The following is an 18,994-nucleotide window of genomic DNA, read 5'->3' on the forward strand; positions in this document are numbered from 1 at the left end:
TTTGTGTTCTGTAATGGAAAAAATGATAGTGGTCCAGGTGATTCATATTCTAGGCCCTGTGGCAAATCCATTGATTATTTTATATTTTATTGCCACTGCGCTGAAAGTGGAAGATTTCTTTCTCATGTTCTCTATTTTGGAAAATAAAAAATGGCACTGGTGTTTTTACAGTTATAATCATTCAAGAATGTAGGGTGGGTCGTGGGTTTTGTTGGGTCCTGGTGTGTGCCTTCCCTGGTGTTTTGCATGTTAAACACTTTATAGTTGTCTACCAAATGCCTGCAATAGTCCAGTATCTTTGCTAGGTACTATCAGAAAGTACTAGCAAAGAGTAAGTTTAATTCCAATATGATACGTATATGTTTGTGTGTATGTAGGTATGTGTGCAGGTATATGTGCATTTTTCTCCTTACCTAGAAATTCAGGAGACAATCAATACGATGTTTTCTGATAGTGCCTGTGATTAAAACAGTAGGTCACAGTGAGCATCTGTACAACTTTTTTAAAATAAAGTTACAGAAGACTCCTTGAGTTTTCCGATCCATCACGGTGGTAGCGAATGATGGGTTTCATCTGCGCCTCTACCCTTTTCGAATGAAAGGCTCTACAGACATTATTCCATGTTGCAGTAAGTCTTTCCTTTGGGACAAACCAAATCAAAGTCAGTAGGCAAAAATACAGGTAGTCCTTGAACCCTGAATGATAGACCAAGCACAACTTAATTGTCAACTACACCATTAGCTCTGAAGCTGGCCTGTATTTGCTGTCAGGGGCACCATGCCAGTGAACAATTAGTTCAGTTCAGGATAAGCATACGAGTACCTTTACACACATATGTACATCTTATAAGTGTGAATAGAATTCATTTTTTCCTCAGTCAACTGAAATTTCATGAATAAAAGTCAGCTAAAAATCACTATGACAATGAAAGCGCAACTATGGTTTTGATTGTGCAAATTCCCTCTGCTGTCAGTCCCTTCCAAGAATTCTCTAATTATCTGACTAAATGTTTAGGTTCACCTATGCTTCTGCCTTTACCCATACCCCCTTGCTTATTTTTTCTTCTGTTGATTCTTGCTCAAATCAGAAAAAAAACTCTGCCAGCTTATCTTAGGAAGTTTGATGTGGTATAAGAAATTATCATAGGCTGGGTGGTTTCAACAACAAACATTTATTTTCTCACATTTGTGAAGGCTGGAAGCTTAAGATCAGGGGGCCAATATAGACAGCTGCCCTCTTGTATGGTGAAGCGGGAAAGGCCTATGTGTTTTCCTCTCCTGAAGATACTAATTCCACCCTGGGGGCTCCACTTTCAATGAATTTAATTTTCTCCCGAAGACCCCACACCCTAAAACCATCTTATTGGAGCCTAGGGTTTCCATATGTGCGTCATTGCTTGTGAAAGCGAATGTTTGCAACACCGTCTTTGCATGTGTGCCTGAGGGCACCGTTGTGTGCTTGCATACCTGTATGGGTGTGCACATGTGGATTTTGAAGACACTACCTTTACTCAAAGGGGGACCTACTGCATCATTGGCTCCCTTACTGTGAAGTCCTTTTTATTATCACTTAATGAATTGCTGTATCTCCATTACCTTGGGATTCTTAAGGGCTGAGCAAGAAGACTGTGTAAGGCATCATCACTCCCACCTGTTCCACCTTGCTTAGCTCACCGTCTTTGAACCGAAGGTATATGCCTTGATCTCTCATGAAAATTAAGTTCTACAAATCTGGTTTAGAATTTATTTCATATGCCAATAAGATTCGACAGAAATCAGGCTCAAGCTGTTGAAAATGAAAAACATAATCCTGTCTACCTACCTTGAATAGTTTAAGAGCCCACCTGTAATTTATGAAAATAGATATAAAGCTAATAGATTAATTTTGAGAACTTACTCTATTTCAAGCATCTCTTTAAGTGTATATAGACTTCATTTGAAATCTTTACAACAAACATGTCAGATCCTATTATTGTATCTAATTTAATAGATAAATTGTGACATTATAAGGACAAGCAACTTGATTAAATTTATACGGCAAGTAAGGGAAGAATAACAGCCTAAGAAATACAAAGCCAGAAACCACTCTTAACCAATGGGGTGTCTGTTTAAGGATGGTCTAAATGATTGGTCTATCAGTCTTGGAGGTTCATTATAATAACCTGGGTATTCAAGAATTAATTCAATGTAATAGTCTATTGGAGTCCCTGGTTGGCTCAATCAGTTAAGTGTTGGACTTCAGCCTAGGTCATGATCTCACAGTTTTTGGGTTCGAGCCCCATGTCGGGCTCTGTGCTGACAGCTCGGAGCCTGGAGCCTGCTTCCGATTCTGTGTCTCCTTCTCTCTCTGCCCCTCCCCAACCTGTTCTCTGTCCCTCTCTGTCTCTCAAAAAAAATGAATAAAGGTAAAAAAAAAATTTAAACAAGTCTATTGATACCATAAACTTTCCATAAGTTAAAAAAAAGGAAAAGAAAAAGAAAATTACAGTTAATGCGAATGAAATAATTGCATATGTTAGAAGTGCATTTTATAAAATCCATACGTTTTTCTCAATAACATATTTAAAGTAGGAATACAAATATTCTCCAATAGAATAAAAATATGTCTTTTATTTCTGTAGTTCCTATTTACTTCATGGAGAAATACAAGATATTCTTTACAAAATAATTCAAAACGAACAGGATCTTATCACCATTCCTGTTGGGAAATGTCATTTTAGCTGACATTACTATTTGTAATACATTTCAAATATTATATTTCCCTGTTATTATAGTCAAAAAAAATACAAGTATTTCAAACTTGCTAACCAAGCTGATTGAAAAACTGGTCTGCTAACCACAAAATTTTCCAGGAAGCTACACAGCCAACTATATTCTCTTCTCTTAATCTAACCAAGAAATACTTTCTATTGCTACTTGTAACACTTCAATGACTCACGTGATACACTACGTTGCTTCTTCAATTATATAAAAGGGAAGCTCCATAAACTCAGACCCTGCTCAGGGCTGAGGCCTAATGTGATATACAGACTCTCCTGTGGTGTCAAAGCACGGAGATTTTGCTTACAAACTACTTTCCAGTGTGAACTGGTCATTTCCTCTTCCACAGAAATATGATATAATCTCATTTCTTCTCCAGTTTTGACAACTTTCACCACAGTTTCCAAGAGGAATAACTATTTTTAAAAATTATATCATTTCGGGCAAAAACTAAATCAACTATCAGTATCTTTACAGTAGAGAAATATGCAGTGGTCAAACCACTATGTCTAATATAAACAACGTGAATATTAACCTGTCATATTGATAAGACACGATATTGATGCGTGTAGAGACTTAGGATGATTTTATTTGAGTAAATCAATTTATTTCCAAATCAATTGTTATGTATGGTATTCTTATAAAATGTATTTAGAAGCTTTTGTTATTTTCTTAGCTTAACTGAACTTCTATTTCATTGATAGCTTCATTTATCTGTGAAATCTGAACCTATTCTTTCATATAAATGGGAGAGAAGAAGGGAAGGGGGAGGGTTTGACACTTTCTTAGAGTCTTCTAAGGTCTATTATATATTTAGATCTGTTAAATGTCTCTGTGTCAAAAATAATAATTTGTATTTTCTTAGTAAGTCAGCTATTTCATCTAGCATTCCTAATAAATCTGCCCAAAGCTGGATAAAATACTCTTTTATTTCTTTGGTAATACCTTGCATTAATATTATTTTTATTCTTATTAGCAACTTTTTATGGTTTTTCTGTTTTTCATGGATAGATTTTTGAGTTCCTATATTTTTTTTCTACTTTTCTCTTAAATCAGGTAAATAATACTTAGCATTATTTCTTCATTCTAGTATTATTGGATTTTCCATTGTAATAACTGTTGCTTTTTTAGCAAATATTTTCCATAAATTAATGCATTGTTTTTATTTTTTTTCCCTAGCACTGAGTTAAATATAGTACTTCATTCATTTACTTTCACTTTTTCTTACTTAGTAATATATGCATTTCAGGTCATGACTTTTTTTTTTCTGAACACAACTTTAATTGATTCATGACATAAAATCGTCTTGTTGTTACTCTCGAGATCTGTATTCTGCCCTGTGGTAGCCAGTAGTCACATGTAGCAATTTAAATTTAATGTAATTAAAAGTAAATGAAATTTAACATTTAGTTCTTTCATCATTCACCTTAACCACACAGGTATGCATATACCTAACTACTCTTCTTAATTCTGTTTTGTGAGACTGGATTCATACTATTTTAATTGTTTTGTAAAATTATTTATTTTCCTCTTTAATAGTGTACCAATTATATCTTTCCATGTCATTGAAGTCTATTGAACAGCTCTGTGTCTGGCTCCAGAGTCAGAATGCTGGTTTCAAATCCTGACCTTTTTTACTTAACCGACTATGTGAACTAGAGAAAGTTACTTAACATTGAAATACCTGTAAATATTAGCAAATTTCTCATTCAGCTGCTGTGAGGGTAAATGTCAGAACTTTGTGTATTTCCAGTTAACTATAATTTCTCCATTAAGGTTAACTTTATAATTATTCTATTAATCATGTAGCTTTTCCTCAGTTTGTAACAAGTGCAGAGTATTCTATATAAATTCTCTTGCCCATATGAGCTTTCATTCTTGAACACAATGTTGCTAGAATTCTTGCCATGAATGTTTAAGAATCTCCTAGGTTGATACATAATATTAAAATTGTTGGGTATATAAGCCCATATCTATAACTACATCTATCTATATCTATATCTATATCTATATCTGTATCTATCTATATCTATATCATCTATATACATATAACCAACTCTGTGTGATTATATATATATATATATATATATATATGTGTGTGTGTGTGTGTATACACATCACATTGGTAATAAAAGAATGCCTATAATTGTGATTAAACTAGTGGACTTCAAACTTCAGTGTTTCTGCACTGTGAGTGCATGAGGACATCCTATGAGGTATATACAATGGTGGGAAGCATATTCTAGTTAACTGACACATGCTTTTCCAAAATGGATCTGATGGAGAATGGGCCTGCACTGAATGCTGACATGCTCCTGTGCCCCCTTTCTTTTTTTTTTTTTTTTTAATTTATATTTATTTTTGACAGACAGAGAGAGATCGAGAGCTGGAAAAGGGCAAGAGTGAGAGGGGGGACAGAGGATCCAAAACAGGGTCTGCACTGACAGCAGAGAGCCTGATGAGGGCTCGAACTCACGAACCCACGAACCATAAGATCATGACCTGAGCTGAAGTTGGATGCTTAACGGACTGAGCCACCCAGGCCCCCTTTTACCCCTTTCCTTTAAAAGCCTTTTTTCTGCCTTTTAAGGAAGAAAGTTACATCTACCACTGTAACAGGATTCTTGCACAGAGGGTCCTGACACTGAGGTTTTACTTTCCAGGAAGCAAATTTATTCCTGCTGGCACTGCTCAGTTGGGTTTGTACCTGAAGAACTGAGCCCCGAACACCATGTGGCTTAGTCTTTTATACATTTTCTGTTTCTTTGTCTTCCATATATGGTAACACACAAACATGAGGTCTGATTAAGTGGTCTCATGTTACAAGTTGACTTGAGGGTTGTTGTTTTTTTTTTGTTGTTATTGTTGTTGTTTTCTCTCCGTAGGGAGGGGACCCTACCACACCATCATCCTGAAGTTTACTATAGTAAATTGTCCGAGGATATGAAAGCCTCCATGTGAAACAGAAGGAGAATTTTAAATTTGCTTGTTATATTTCAAATTATTTTATCATAAGTTGTAATACACTTAGTTTTTTTTTAATTAAGTGGACATATATTAAAAGATAATTCAATCCTAAAGATTAAAAAAATAGTCTTATTGTTAGGGGAAATTAAAATGAACAAAGTTCAGTATACAGAGATATGACAGACTTCTCAAAAGACTAAGGGGCGCCTGGGTGGCTCCGTGGATTAAGTATCCGACTCTTGATTTGGGCTCAGGTCATGATCTCAAGGTTGTAAGATCCAGCTCTATGTCAGGCTCTGGGCTGGGTGTGTAACCTGCTTGAGATTCTCTCACTCCACCTTTGCCCCTCCCCTACTTTCACGCACATGCAAACTCTCAGCCTTTCTTTCTTAGAAAAAATAAACACTAAGGATAATATATATAATATATTATGCTTTATAAAATTATTCAGGGAACGTGGAATGGAAAAATATTTTCAAGAAGATAAACTGTAACATTGTAATAATAAAAGCAAAACAACATATTTTTAAATAGTTGATATATGATTTATATATATATTCAACCAATAAGATAATGATATAGCTATTTTATTTAAAAATATCAAATTTATATCTGAAATTATGATCTTTAGAATTTATGCAACTATTTTAGGTATTTATTTATTTTCAAAAGTTTGAGAGATAAAGTGAGAGAGAGAGAAAGAGAGAGAGAGAATGAACTGGAGAGGGGCAGAGAGAGGAGGAGAGAGAAAAATCCCAAGCAGGCTCTGTGTTGTCAACATGGAGCCTAATGCAGGGCCTGATGCCATAAACCGTGAGATCATGACCTGAGACAAGATCCAAAGTGGGGTGCTCAACCTCCTGAGCCACCCAGGCACTCCGTATTTTAGGTATGTATTTAAAATGTAAGAGGAGATACTTAGATCTTCAAGATCCTTTTAGGGCTACCTGTGTGAAAACTTTACCAGTTTTTTAAACAATACTGTGGTTGTCCAAAGCACCTTTGAATTTACCTATGGCTGGAGTTTTTTAAGTTAAGTGTACTAAACTTGGTATAGTTATACTAAAGAGAGATGGTGGATTTGGAACTGAGTATTCACCTCCCTCTAAGATATGCTTATTAATTACATTGTAGGCAAGCATCCTAGTTCAGGAAGAGTCAGAATGTGCTTTAAGTTTCTGGGATAGGAGCCGGAAAGCGATCCAATTATCCTCTCTTGGACTCCAGGCTAACATGCTAGTTAGTTAGCTTGTATGTTTTGTTTGTTTTCCTTCCTGTGTTTTATAGATATCTGAAGCTTCATCAGGGACAACCACCCACCCTTTCATAGAAAGCCTTTAATTGTTTTGTTGGTTCCCTGTGGTCCAATCATGCTTCCCGTGCCTCTTCTCGCTGAGTTGGAAAGTTTTCTCAATGGACAGAAAAACTCTCACCTCTGAAGAAACCCACTGGTGTATTTGCTTCGTAATGGTTTCTTCGCTATGAGTTCTCCCTAAACGAATCCTATGGGCATTCTTTCGTAGAGAAATGACTCACAATTCATGCTCCACCTATTTTTCCGTGGCATTTATAGGTTTCATTCTCCTCTGTTGTATCCTCTCTCCGCACTTCTGCCTTAGAAGTAATTCCAATGCAATTTGAGAAAGCAGAAATGTCCTTTGTCAGAGTGTTGAACTTGTAATTCCTGACATTTTCCATAAAATATGTTCAATATGCATCTAAACTTTGAGGCTTCTGAGAAATTTCGCAGGTTTTATTTGGTTAATACAAGCTGATTTAACGGTAGATTTTTTTGTGTGTTTTGCAACATCTCGATAATCTTTACATTTGCGTTTTATATTGTTTTAAATTGTGGCATAGACCGTTTTTTTTCTTTTCAGTTTATTTTGAGAGAGAGAGAGAGGCTCGTGCACATGTGCGAGGAGGGAGGAACAGAGAGTGGGGAGGAACATAGAGAAAGGGAGAAGGAGAATCCCAAGCAGACTCCACCCTCAGCCAGAGCCCAATGGCGCGGGGCTGGAATCCAGGAACCATGAGATCATGACATGAGCCGAAACCAAGACTTGGAGGCTTAACGAACCGAACCATCCAGGCGCCCCAGCATATACTGTTCGTTTGTATGTAGGACTATCAGAATGACTATATTGACTGTGTTGACTCACTACTTAGGTCAGCTTCCAAGAATTATCACTGATAAATTTTGTAAAATGCATTATTTTGCCCTCCTATTGTCAAAGACTGAACTGGTTTAGTTTTTATCCACTGTTGTTTTTGTGTCGTATCCACATTAAAAAATGGTTACTTCTGCTCAATCTAATAAACTGACAACAGTATCAATGTCATATTCCCCTTTCTCAGGAGTTTTGGCATACAAAACAATTGCATATGAAAATAATTATTGGTAACATTTTTCATGTGCACCTCTCAAATAACACGCGTGTGGTTATTTGAAGGAAATATGAACATGGCAATTTACAAGTATATACTTAAAGGTACTATTATTAATGCTCATTTGACCTATAACTAAGTTCCCACATTGTGGCTTCACTCAAAAGTAAGTAACACAATGCCTGAATAAAATAAGTCTCATGGTGTGATCTTATAAAATGGAGGGCTCTGAAATGCAAACTTCTCAGGTTATACAATTTACTAAAATGGAAGTAATTTCAAACAGTCTGTTTCTTGTTAGTCTTTAAATATGCAAATAAGAAAGGCCATTTGATTTATTCATTTTTATTTATGCCATTTCCAGATGGGACTATAACTACTCATTATGAATTCATTCCCACTGCCAAGCCTCTTGACTTTGCATCTTAGCTTTTGAAAACAAATTGATGCCTAAGTATTACAAACTGAATTTCAACCATTGCAACTAATCCCAACCCAAGATGGTATAAATTTAAAATCCTGACAAAGAGTATTGTTGTCAAGTCACTGCTCTGTGGAGTTTAGCCTTAGGTTTTTAAATGATACCCATATCAAGAAATTCATAATGAATTCAAATAAATGTAACTTGTGGATGAAGAACGAATTATATTTCATACATTCTCATATTTCACCTTGAGTTGGAAAAGACTTCATGACTTTTTGCATTGTTAAAGTGAAGTTACTCTTTTGTTGTTGTTATTTGTTTGTTTAAGGGAATATCTTCATTATTTTATCTAAGAAGAGATAACTAATTTTCAAAACTAGAGGAATTTTCCAGATAGGAATCTTTCCTTCTTCTTCTTCTTCTTTTTCTTTTCTTTTTTTTTTTTTTTTTTTTTTTTGGAGAGATGACCTCTCCGTATAGTTTGGTATACTAATATAAATGAGTGCCTTGTATAAAATTAACAAAACCCCAGGATTGGAGGGGAATCTAGGTGGTTGGAGAATAGTATGTTATTCTTTCTTTTTTTTTTTTTTTTCCAAAGCAAACATCTAAGCCTAATATGAAGGAGTCAGATTGTGTTTAGCAATTATGGTTCTTTATGACCAGGAAGAGAGGCACTTCTGTTAAATTCATTCATTTATTTAATCTAAAATCTTTGAGCATTTCCTAAATGTCAAATGTGATTTCTGATCTATATTTTCACAGTATAGAATTTGAAGGTTTGTATGGAACACAAACATATAGCTCCCTGCTCGTCATTGTTCACAACCTCGTCCACAGCGAAACTTTTTGAAAATTATCTTTATTTGTTATCTTCACCTCTTATATATATTGCCCAACCCATTCCACCCTATAAAATACAGTGAAAATGTTTTAAAAAAAAACTACTCAGAAATATCAAAGGCTCAATTAAACATAAAGGTCAAAATGGATGTTGCTCAAGTCGGATAATGTCAGTAGACCTGTGAGGGTTTGTTTGTGATAGTTCAGTGAATAACAATGTTAAATACTCTCCAACCACCATGTTTCTCTAATATCTTAAAACTACTTCTTGCTCATTTATGTTTAAGCAAAGGACACCTTTGAGATCAAAAGTCAGTAATTGAGCAAGGAACCAATTAGAACCAATTCCAGTTGGGCGCCTGCGTGGCTCAGTCAGGTGAGCATCTGACTTTGGCTCAGGTCATGATCTCACGATTTGTGAGTTCGAGCCCTGCATTGGGCTCTGTGCTGACAGTTCAGAGCCTGGAGGCTGCTTCGGATTCTGTGTGTGTCTCTCTCTCTAGAAAATAAACATTAAAAAAAAGAAGAAGAACCGATACCAGTTGTCTGAGCTAGAACATAGACCCATCTCTAGTAAACACATTGTTGTTGATATGTTCAGTCTGATTGGAGATGATTCTTTACTTCTGATCTGGCATCCTCAGAAGATATTCCCATATATTTTCTCCATATTTTTGCCAATATAAATTAGCAAAACTTTGCCCTTGTTTAGTTGTTAAGCTTTCTCCTCTCAAGTCAGACTTTGAGATCCTGCTTTGTATCCCAAACTGGAATATAACTTCATAGGTCTGGGGACAAGGGGGAAGTGACCTGAAAACATTTGTTTTACCCCTCTCAAAGGAACTCTGCAGGCAAACAGGTCCTCCAAAATGATACAATGGTAAATCAATGTATTCTTTTTCAATTACAACTTTTGTGATATATGGAAAAGTTGTAGTTCACACTCTCACTTAAAGTTCTACATTTCTTTCTTTAAATATATCCCTTTATGAAATATTCAGCAGCAGAATGTGGAGAAGGCAATGGGGATCCACATAATATTCACAACTGGAAAGGGATCTTGAAAGAAATTGTGATGTTTTTCAGTGCACTGTGCTGTTTTATACTTCATTTATAAAACATTTTATGTACTGTAAATATTTTGTAACATTGATTTGTTTTTTTTACAGCCTATGCAGGATTATTTTATCAAGAAAACAACAGAATTAGTATCTTATTTGTTGCCATCTGACCTCTAATTTTATGATTTGTTATTATGATTTTTCCCGAAGTGGCATATCATTAGTCTTAAAATGAATATCATTTAACAAATGGGTTTTATATATATATATATATATTTTTTTTTTCCCCCTAACAGACAGAAACATACCTTTTGGCAATAAAATATAAAACTTTAAAGTCACTTTGGAAAGAGTCAAGAAGAAAAAGTCTTTAAAATTATGGTGCCGGAGATCCAGTTCCAATGTCTTAGGGCTTCCTGACCTTATATTTACTCGTTTGCTGGGCATTCCATACAAAATAATGCCAATTTTAATTTTTAAACTGACATGTTGTTTTAGATAGTAACCTGACCTTATCTTGATAGTAGGCTATTTTGGCAATAACTTGTTGCTGGTTTTTACTCTCTGTCATTCATTTGTCTTCCTTGGAAGAATTTAAATGTGGCATGGGTGCTACATGCCCTAACAAACATGCTGTTTAATCCCTGGCATTGACTCCTAACCTTGCTTACCATTGTGAGGTAAGGTTTGAATATTGTAGACCAGGTATGATGATCTTCTAATCCTATTCTCCTTTCAACTGTTCCCTAATGCAATCAATACTGAGGTCAATATACACCAGCTTTCAGTCTTGAGCATTTAAAATTTTCTTCTGGGGCACCTGGGTGGCTCAGACTCTTGATTTCAGTTCAGGTCATGATCCCAGCATCATGGGATCAAGCCCTGCCTTGGGCTCCATGCTGAGCATGACACTTTAAGGATTCTCTCTCTCTGTCTCTGTCTCTCTCTCTCTCTCTCTCTCTCTCAATCCCTCTGCCCCTTCCCTGTGATCTGTCTCTAAAATTAAAAAAAAATTCTTTTCAATTATTTAACCTGATAAATTAAAACACGAATATTAATAATGTCTTACATTTCAGTGTCAAAATTTAGATACATTTGATAATTTAAAATATTATTCCTCATCATCCATATAGTTCTGGAAATAAAATAGTGTTTTATACAATTCTCATTTCATCTGGAGCCATTCTTAATGTAAATTCACAGTTTTCAGTGAAGGATATGTACCTGCCAACCTGACTTGAATGAAAGTATGAGGGTGAAAATGTGGATGCAGTTCAACATTGATTGAGAGAACACCAGTTGATTATAGATGTGCATCACAGAGAATCATGAATCAGCTGAAATCTCTACCAGCGGACAGCTTTAAATCTAGTAAAGGGGATTGGGGTGCCTGGGTGGCTCAGCCGGTTGAGCATCTGACTTTGGCTCAGGTCATGATCTCCCTGGGTTTGTGAGTTCGAGCCCTGCATCGAGCTCTGTCCTGACAGCTCAGAGCCTGGAGCCTCCTTCAGATTCTGTGTCTCCTCCTCTCTCTGCCCCTTCCATGCTCAGGCTCTGTCTCTCTCTGTCTCTTAATAATAAATAAACGTTAAAAAAATAAAAAAAATGAATAAATCTAGTAAAGGGGAATAGACACACATAGGGATGCTAGCATAAAGTAGACAGGTACTGAGATCAGGTCTATGGAAAGAGAGATTGACTGATATAAGGGAGCCTTTTTGGATACTTTGAGAGCTGAGCAAGCCTATTAAGAAAAGAAGACACCACGTTAAACACAGACTTGAGTATAAGCAAGATATCATCCCTGCCTTCAAAAAGCATATGCTGTGGTTGTATCTAAATATTTCTATTTTTTTTTCTTTTTCTTAATTGAAATAACAATTAAAATTGATGTAGATATTCACAAGGCTTCACAGGTGTAAGAATAGTATGAGAAAAGCATTTAGGCTTTTCAGTTAAAGGGAACAATGGATTCTCAAGGGAAATGTTCCCATAGCTACAACGTCCTAGGACTGGGAAGCATCTGAATTGGCACACTCAGAGTGAAGTTTACACTGGGTACTTCAAATCCACCTTAGCCTTCATTTTTGAGGTTTTATCATGGAAAAATAAAATAATCAGCATGATAATGCATAGAATAGAATAAAAGCCTGTGAGAAATACAGTTCTGTTATGTTTGAACACTGTTGTTCAACATGCCAATCAAGAAGGGCGTGGGGCGTTTGGTACTTTTATATGGAGCTATCACCAAGTAAGAGTAAGTAAGCAAGACTCAAATTTCTCTGTAAAGCAGCATGTTAGTAAGATGACTTTTTTTGCCATAGCCTTTATTCAATAAGCCTTAATTAACCCCCTACTATAATCCGGACACATATGTGACAAATGAATAAATAAAAAAATACACTGCCACAGTGATAATTCCTCTTTGTGAAGCGAATCAACTTGCTGTATCTCAAAGTAACACTTGTTATGTAAACAGGACGTTCTAGAGATGTATGTGTGTAGCTCCTCTAGTTCTTCCACATATGTCCCATGTGACATTAATTGCCATTACCCACGACTACTTTCTGAATCATGAAGGTGGTCTTAATCTTGCAAAACTTCTACTTGATAGACACAAGTGATGAGTGGTACAACGGAAGATCTTTTCTCTGGCATTGTTGGGAATTAATCAACTGATTAATAGCAAATTTAAGGTAGTTCAGAAGGCAGAGAAAAGTGAACTTACTGAAATAAATGTAATTAAATGGTAGACATAGTAAAAATTTTGGTGATGATTCTTCTGAAAAGGTAATCAGTATCTAATAACTTTCAGATAATATCCAATATTTTGATTACCTTAGGTCTGCAGAGTTAAGACATCTTAATAAGGAGGTCAAGAAGTACACGGTGTACCAGAAAATTATAGTGATTAGCACAGCACCTCACATACTCGGACACTAAATAAATATTTCTAGATAGGAACTTGATAGGATTTTGTCTGCCTAATATGGTTTATTAAATGAGGAAGTGGAAATGTGGAAAAAGCAGGTTCGTAACTGGGTTTAATCCATTTTCCTTTGTTCAGGCTCAACTGAAAGCTCTTGAATAATATAGTTAGTAATCAAAATCTGAATGCAGGCTTGATTATTCAGACAATTTAGGGCTTTGTCAATCCTTTTCAAGAACACTCTGCTGTGATCATGAAATGCAATTCAATGTACAAAGTTAAATATAAATAGGACATGTTTACAGGTGTAAAAATATGACAATGTCTGGATCAGGGTGCTATTTACATGACTGCGTTTGCTTTGTGAAAGTGAATCAGGCTACATGCTTATGATTTCTGCACATTTTTGTGTGTATACTGTGCTTCCAAAAAGGTTTTGTTAAAAACATTATGGTGCTATTTGTCGTCCATGATTATAATATATTCTCCAGTTATTGTTGAATAAAATTGACTTCATGGAGGTAATATGAGAGATGAGAAAAAATGCATTGAACTAAAAAATAAGCAGATAGAAATCAAGATGTGAAGGATGGTGTATATGAAAAAAAGTTTTGGTTAGACAACATGGGAGTTTATCTATTTGCTACTAATGTGCATAATCTTCAGTAAATGTTTTAGTAAGCATTACATGTATAAGCAGGGGAAATCATTTGTCTGTTGGTGGTTCTTGTTAAATTAAATGGAAAGTAATATAGTGACATACTGACTTGCAAGTCATATAATTGGAATGTTGACCCATATCTAATGCTACGTAGATGTATAATCTTGCATAAGATTCACAATCCTGGAACTATAATTAAGTCATCTATAAAGAGGAGGAGGATTTTTAAAACCTCTACCATATTTGAATATTTTGTTATTATATTATAAAAAATCACCTAAAGCAAGGGTTTTAATTACTAATCAAAAAGTATTGAATTTTTCTGGTTCTGTCTTTTATTTTTGTTTTTTGTTTTTTTGGTTAACATACACATATTCAATGTACATTTTTCTAAAGAATTAAGAGACCGGGGCGCCTGGGTGGCGCAGTCGGTTAAGCGTCCGACTTCAGCCAGGTCACGATCTCGCGGTCCGTGAGTTCGAGCCCCGCGTCGGGCTCTGGGCTGATGGCTCAGAGCCTGGAGCCTGTTTCCGATTCTGTGTCTCCCTCTCTCTCTGCCCCTCCCCTGTTCATGCTCTGTCTCTCTCTGTCCCAAAAATAAATAAACGTTGAAAAAAAAAATTAAAAAAAAAAAAAAAAGAATTAAGAGACCAATAAATAAGGCTAATGTGTTCTTTGAAAATTGAGGAATCTTCTCTTTTTTAATTTTTTAATGTTTATTTAATTTTGAGAGAGAAAGAGAGAGAGAGAGAGAGAGAGAGAGACAGAGTGCAAGTGGGGGAAGGGCCAGAGAGACAGGGAAACACAGAATCTGAAGCAGATTCCAGGCTCTGAGCTGTCAGCACAGAGCCCTACATGGGGCTCAAACTCATGAACTGTGAGCTCATGACCTGAGGTGAGGTCAAACACTTAACTAATTAAGCCACCCATGTGCCCCCAAAATTGAGGAATCTTCTACCAGTGACCTTCTTAAGTGTATCACTTGTCTTGGAGACACATGGAGACTCCATGTTATGGAGTAACCATAATCTACTTAATTTATTTCAAGCTACATGTATTAAAAGCTGTCCCCCCCCTCTTTTTTTTAATTTTGCCTGCCCTGGAGTAAGAGATTGTTCCTTTAAAAAAAAGCTAGAATACTGAATACAGTGTTTAGGGTTATCTGCTAATTTTCTTTTTTTTTATATCGTTTTTATTTCAAGAATAAATGAATTCTAACTTATTCATTAATAATTAATGAATGTTATTATTAATATTATTATTAAGTAATTAATAATTTGAAGCTAGTAATAGGAGAGTAATAAAAATACAGAGACAGAGAATGTTTGCCATTAGTCCATGAAAATATTTGAAGTCCTCTCTGAATTCATTCATTTGAGTTAAGCCTAACCTTTTTTACCTATTAATTTCTCATATTTTACTCACAGAGGTATTTAATATTATCAGAGTTCACATATCCTTTTAGTTACCCAGGTATACTGATATACATTTGTCTGGCATATGGTGGACTCAATATGAGACAAGACTTACAATTCATCATGGAAATTAGGAGACCAGAAACAGTATGCTCATTTCATTAAATAATTGAGGGTATGTTTCCTCAGAGAAAAATACTTTTTTCCCCTTATAGAACAAAGATTTGAATATTAAAATGCAAATATATTAAAATCATGCTCTCTTCTGCTGGAGGAAAGGAGGTTATTCAAACGATATAATGGAGGGCTTTAGAAGGAACACAACACGTCTGAAAGGAAAGAATCAAATTCTTCTGAAGTAGTACACTAATTGCTCCTTCTCCAATCACGAGGTCGATCTCTGACTTCCTCTGACATCTCTGTCTCCACAGTAGAATTACTTCAGGTAGAAGTCAAGATCTTATATCCAGAATTCCTTTAATATCTTACCTTTCCTCTGAGATTGACTCTTGGCTTCAGATCTGATTATTGTTCTCACTCCCTCCCTTAGATTTAAGGAATCAAAACAGCAGCGTTGAGAAGACAAATAGCAACCCATGCTGAGTACTCAGGAAATGGATATTATTTGGTGCTCCCCCTGAGAATGGTGCATGGTGTCAGGATGAATATAAACTGGACACTCTTAAGTGATGTTATCCAAATGTTGGAGAATATTGCCAGAAATCAACTGGCTGTTTCTATATTCATAGAAACCTGGCTATGATTCTTTATATGTTGGTTTCCACAAGTGCATATGTGGGTATGAAAGGAATGATGTAAGGATTGCGTACAGGGCCATGGTATCCAGTGGCTTTCAAGGGCTAGAAGGGGTATATTTTTTTCCTTAGGACACTCATTCTGTGACCTTCGTTTAGACATCATGAGTGGTGGCATGTAACAGAGGGATAGTCCTGATAAAGGACAAATTGAATACCCTACAGAGCAGATTCAATGTTTGAGGTAGTTACGGTATTGAGTTAAAATACAGAATAGACCAGGCTCAATGTGTTGGATAGAAACTGGTGGCCAGGCTGGTCAAGGCACAAGTATAACACAGAAATATAAAGCCCGGTAGATACTACCACCCAGTCTCACACTGTAGGCTTTCTCAGTGGTCCGCCATACCCCGGGTCCATTTCCCATCATTCCCTCTCACTTGCCCTCATCCAATGTAGACCTGGAGCCCTCTGAATTTCAACTGAATGAAGACCTAGTTTTCTGTGCACACTTAACTGTCTGAACACTTGGAGAAAGATGATAAGCTCCATTTCAAGGGATTATCAGGAGAAAGATGTCAGCTAAGGTCGGACTTGATTAGTTTCTATGAATTGAGGTAGTTAAAAACATGGAAGCAAATGAGTTCTCCTAAGTCTGTAGATTGTAGGACAAGAAGATAAGTAATTCACCTAATCCTTTTCTCCCTATGGCCTATGTTGGATTTCAATCTGTAGCCAATTCAAAAGAATAAACCAATGTTCATTCAGAAAGTTATCATCAATACAGCTGGGGAAAAAAAATATGAAGCCAGAATTTTTTTCAGAGTTATTACAGTTTAGTTTCAATCTTCAAGCAGAATGTGGGGAAAGCCAATGGCTGGCTACTTGGACTAGTCTGTCACTTTAGAGCTGGTAAAATCCAGGAAGAAAGGGCCAGTGCCAACATTTGTGGAGGCTGACTCGTCTCACGACACTTTAGTTCAGACAACATTCCAAGCATAACAGAAATGACATTAGAGAAGCGATTTTCCAGAATAAATCTGCAACACCTAATGGGCTAGATTATTTAGGTAAGCATGGATCAGACTGCAAACTTTACAAGGCTTTCCTAAAGTGGGTTCAGCCCGGAAGCCTAATAATTCAGAATAGGAAATGTTTTGAATTTACACTTGAAAATGGCTATTGTGTTTAATGAAGCATGCATACAATATAATTTTATAGCATTGTTCATACAAGGATGGATCACAACCGATTATAACTGGATTGCGAATACAGTTCTCCATAAGTTACAGCCCAGTACATCCATGGGTGTGAGGAAAGATCCATGAGAAAGGGACCAGTGGACACGGAAACACAACCATGCTCATTATGCTGCAGGCTGAGAAATGAAGCTGAAAGATACATTTACATATCTAATAAACATTTCCTAAATATTACAGGTTGGAAAGACAATTTTTCATTGTTTCTATTTTTTATTTAATTGGGTTGGGTCGGGGGCACAAAACCTACTAGCCAGAAACTTGTAATCATCCTGTTTATCCAATGCATATAGGACTTTATCTTCATCTTGGGAGAATTTTCTCTGCCAAGGAGAAATTTGATAAAGACATAAACATAAACGGCTTTTGTAAGTGTGTATAAAAAACCATTTTTTAACATTCAGATTTTTAAAATGCTAGAATATTCATTTATTTATTGGTGTGAACATTATTGAATATCAGAAATACTATCTGGTACTGTTAGTAACCACAGGGTAAGCCTCAGGAAAAAACTCAAAGAAAATTTTATTTTCACACCTTTAGTTACCAAGCTTTTATTTAGTATTGACTGTGTAGCATTAACATGGCAAAGAAAAAGGAAGTTATTGGAGGAGGGAGCACTTGATGACGTTTTATTGTTGTCTGGCCCTCAGATTATCTTTAAATAAGAGATACTGAACATAACTTATAGGGGAGATTTAAATTATCATATAGGAATTAGATTTTAATTAGATTGGACATTTCAGTATTTTCCCCCATTAACTTATAGATTAGAACTTTGGAAATAAGTCAATTTATTAGAGAATTTTTAAAAATCAAGACTTAATTAACATATAGCATTGTATGTGTAAGATGTACAAAATGTTGATTTTATGCATTTATACAGCAATTAATTGCCATGGTAGCACTAGCTAACATCTCTGTAGTGTCACATAATTATCATTTGTTTTTGTGGTGGAAACAACCAAGATGTAGTCTCTTAGGAAATTTAATGTTTATGATATAGTTTTGTTGTCTATAATCTCTTTACTAAGTATTAGATCACCAGGACTTAGCTACTGATTCTAATATGATCCTTAAACGACATCTCTCCCATCCCCCCCCCCAACCCTCAAAGATCTATCTACCATCTATCTATCTATCTATCATCTATCTTTTTGAGTACATGTGTATGTATGTCTATATGTATAGATATTAACTTGATCATTAAAATTACAGTGTGTTTTAAACTTTTTTATCCTGTTATAACATTTTAACTGAAAAAAACAAATGCTTACTCTGGAAAGTTTTAGGCACCAAGCAAGGTAATAGATGAGATAGATTGGAGAATTATAGGCATGAAGTATTTTCTAGGAACTCACAGATTACACTGTCTTTGTGATTTTCCGATTCTGTCTTAGCTAAAAGGTGGCCTTGCACAGACACTGAGTAGAACAAAATAAACAATAAACCATCCCTATATTTATGAAGACAGTATCCTCTCCAATCTCCAGACTATAAGAATACAAAGACTCTGTCTTGCTAAGGACCAGC

The sequence above is a fragment of the Lynx canadensis genome, chromosome B3 (genome assembly GCF_007474595.2).
Source record: "Lynx canadensis isolate LIC74 chromosome B3, mLynCan4.pri.v2, whole genome shotgun sequence".
Classification (NCBI taxonomy): domain Eukaryota; kingdom Metazoa; phylum Chordata; class Mammalia; order Carnivora; family Felidae; genus Lynx; species Lynx canadensis.